Source organism: Morone saxatilis, unplaced genomic scaffold (assembly GCF_004916995.1).
Source record: "Morone saxatilis isolate NCDOM2014 unplaced genomic scaffold, NCSU_SB_2.0 Contig9, whole genome shotgun sequence".
Taxonomy (NCBI): domain Eukaryota; kingdom Metazoa; phylum Chordata; class Actinopteri; family Moronidae; genus Morone; species Morone saxatilis.
In genome coordinates this window covers 12,391,853-12,395,321 of record NW_023340268.1, presented here as the reverse complement: position 1 = coordinate 12,395,321, position 3,469 = coordinate 12,391,853, and the positions used below count along the sequence as shown (strand labels likewise).

Sequence of the window (3,469 nt, the reverse complement as noted above, 5' to 3'; positions counted from 1 at the left end):
CAGCATTGTGCTCTGGATGAAAGTGCCTCTGTGTGTGTGAAGGGCAGAGTGGTGCATGGTGTGGCCTGGGACAGACTGAGTGCCAAGGCCACGGGACCCACAGACCTTCCACACAACTCATCCCCGCTGTGCAGAGTGGACACACACACACGCACACACACAAAAATATTACCAACTGTCCAACTGACGCACACACAAATAAACTCACCGTGCAGCCGGGAGTCCTCTCTTTCCCAGGTCTATTCTGACCTTGTCTCCAACGTGACGATAAATATCCACCAATGTTGTGATGGAGGCCTCACGCACCTACAGACAGCAGACATTGACCAATTTAAAAGTCCTACACACACACACACACACACGTAGACGCACACAGAAAAGGCCTTCACACTATACTAGTATACCATGAAATGGTATGTGTATTTAAGATTACAGTTAATTTCCATAATAACTCCATACAGATTCCTCTCTGCATCAAGGGTTGTAAACGTAAACACATTAAAAATATACCCTTTAGGGCCCATACTCATCCCCCTACTGGGAGACATCTGATTTGTTGGTCATGTTGTGAGCACTGTTGTGATTGGGTAATGGGATGCCGTTAAAGGGATTCTCTGCAGATGAGGGGTGGGCGGGCATATTGAGGATGTTGATTGGTCGGGACAGTATGTGGGTAGATAATCATTGGGTAGACGATAGGAGCAGATTTCGACTTTGGGGTGCAACTCCACAGGAGGTTAAACCAACCTCTCTCTATCCCTCTCTCTCTCACTCACACATTCAGCTAGTACTGTTGTGTGGGTTAATGGTTGGGTGCTGGTGCTCACGATTCAGCAGTGAAGTTGGGTGGGGGACTCTACAGAGCCCATCTCCTCACTAATAACAGTAATAATCACTGAGCTGCCTTAAGATCCCTGCCAACACTCTAGATGCTGAGAACTAAACCACAGGCTTAGTTACAGACTGATACAAGAAAAACACAATGACCTCCACCCACTTACACTCATTTACAGAAATGACAGCATAAACACATATCCATGTATATGTTGATTATGTCTCATATTGCAAAGGCACTGTGTCTTACCTGCGGGTTCTGGTCTCCACTCAGAGAGCAGAGATGAGGAACTAGTTTACTGAGGCTTAGTTGCTGGGCTCCATACCTGAAAGAGAGCCAGAACAAGACAAGAAAATGAGAGGGATTATATTTATTCATGACGATGTACAGCAAGTATGAAACATCTGATCTGGCTGTCAAATGAAACTCTTGCACCTCATTCACATATTTTCAGGAATGAGGAAGACGCTTCTGTGAATTTCTGAAAGCCTGGTCTAACTTAGGAAAAGGATTTATGAACTCTAGGATATATAGAACTTATTTGGCACTTAAAGTGCACTTCATTCATAATTCAGGACAGAGTGTAGACTGTGCAAAGTTAAAAATTTCATATCGAGCAGCTTTTTGTCTAATTGAGATGGGTCTTTGTTTTTGTATTTTATTTTTGTAGCACTTCTGGTTCATTCTGTTGAGTTTATACGATAAATTACATATAATCTATAATATGATGATTTGATATTATGCATTCATTTTACAATTATTGTATATTTTCATTTTATCACAGTAACATTGGTTAATAAAGTTTAATTAAGCCAACATAAAAATAGTTTGGAGAGTCATCTTGGGAGCTGAATGAGCCGGCTCCTAAAAGAGCCGGAATTCCCATCACTAGTGGTCAAGGTGTTGAATACGAACCACAGTGTTTCTGTATTTGTGTTGCATATTCTTTATGTGTTGTTGCGTTGTTTTTCAATTTACTAGTGGTGTGTTTACTAGCAGCATTTTCTTTTTTATTATTATTATTATTATTTTTATTATTACATCATAAGATGGCTTCTTCTGCTTGATGATGTGTTTTTTAAAATTGCGCTGCACACTGCAATAAACACGTACATACACACAGTCAGACCATTTCTGTGCCACGTTTTATAATTTAGTCTTAATGGATACCTGTGTATGCTCAGCAAAAGTCTTTTGCTTTACTATCAGGTAGCAAATTAGCATTTAGCACAACAGTGTGAGTTTACATTAACAAAAAAAATATTCTAATAGCCCAGAGTGGCTGTGTGTGATAACCTGAAGGTGGAAAATACAGTGAACCTGCACAGGTTTGTTTAATGACACCTTCAGCTGGCAAAATCCATGTTAACTATGACAGCCGTGTTACTACAATTGATGACTGTGGGCTTCTACAACAGCAGAAATAACTATTTGGAGGAAATGAGAACAAACTAATTAATTTAGAAATGAACAGAAGACAAAACATTTGCATATAATACATTAAAATTCTGGCAAAAAGCCGTACACACAGGCCAGAAATCATGTGATATTAATACTGACTATGTGCAAGTAATGCTAGATTGGGAGACATTAATAAGCTGTGAAAAATGTGTCTTGATGTAGCAATAACCTTTGCAAACACACCAATTTCGATTGTATTTCTAGTACACACACACACACACACTCTTTTCTTTTATTTTCCCAGATGTGATCTCTTGGACCTCCTCTGGCTTCTGGCAAAACCATGACCGCCATATTTTCTTTGGAACGTAGTAGTAAGATACAATCCCATTTCAATAACTCATTCATGTTGATTTAAAAAGGCAAGTCCTCCATCAGGCCTGACAGCTTCAGGTCGAGGTGAATTGAGAACAGATTTTTAAAAACTCTCAAGCAACAACAAGCGATATGTATGCCTAAAGACTGTTAACGTCACACGACAAAAGTGGTGGTACCATTCGTAGCACGTGTGACTACAGAGTCACACTAACAGTTAAGAAGATTAACCCCCCGGAGACAGAGACTGTGTGTTTCTTGAACTAACAAATCGGGGCATGCTCAGGGAGAGTAGTAAGGACAACACATGGGAAAAAAATCTACCTTATTTTCAGTGTGCTGAAAATAAACAAACTCATACTGAAGATGTCAGTGTATTAAAATATATTAAATATTAAAATTGCAAAAACCTTCTGTATATACTACACACCAATGAGTTGGTTTATAGGAAGTACTACAATCAGATATATTATATGTTTACATTTTGAATGTATTGTGAGGACTAACATATGAGCCTCTGCCCTACAATTTTTTCAATTATCTAATGTCACCCTGGAAGTGATAGATTAAGAAGGGGAAGTTACTCACGTGCTGAGCGTGGCACTGAGACAGAGACAGATTCCTTCTCGACTGCGGAAGTTCTTGTGTTTAAAACCAGGAAGTAGCCTTTCCCAAACATACTGGACCGAGGAGGAGAGAGAAAAGGGAGAGATGAGAGAAAGAAGGGAGGGAGAGAAATACAGTGTCAGTAGGATCGAGCAGAGAAAGGTTCTGCTAGGCAGCTCCTTGGGGGTTTGAGCAGATTACAGAGTACAGAGGAGGTTACAATCTGTGGAGGTGTGTGTGTGTGTGTGTGTG

General features: G+C 40.1%; 1 protein-coding gene and 1 long non-coding RNA gene across 2 annotated transcripts in view; both read right to left on the bottom strand.

The window, feature by feature from the left end:
• clasp2 (cytoplasmic linker associated protein 2) overlaps positions 1 to 3,469 on the bottom strand; it is a gene marked incomplete in the record, with an annotated part of 48,967 nt that overhangs the window by 12,087 nt on the left and 33,411 nt on the right.
• Positions 196 to 3,332, bottom strand: LOC118342448. The gene is made up of 3 exons (XR_004797486.1): positions 3,200 to 3,332; positions 1,085 to 1,160; positions 196 to 306 (listed from the first exon to the last, which is right to left on the bottom strand). It is a non-coding gene; the product is annotated as an uncharacterized LOC118342448 (long non-coding RNA).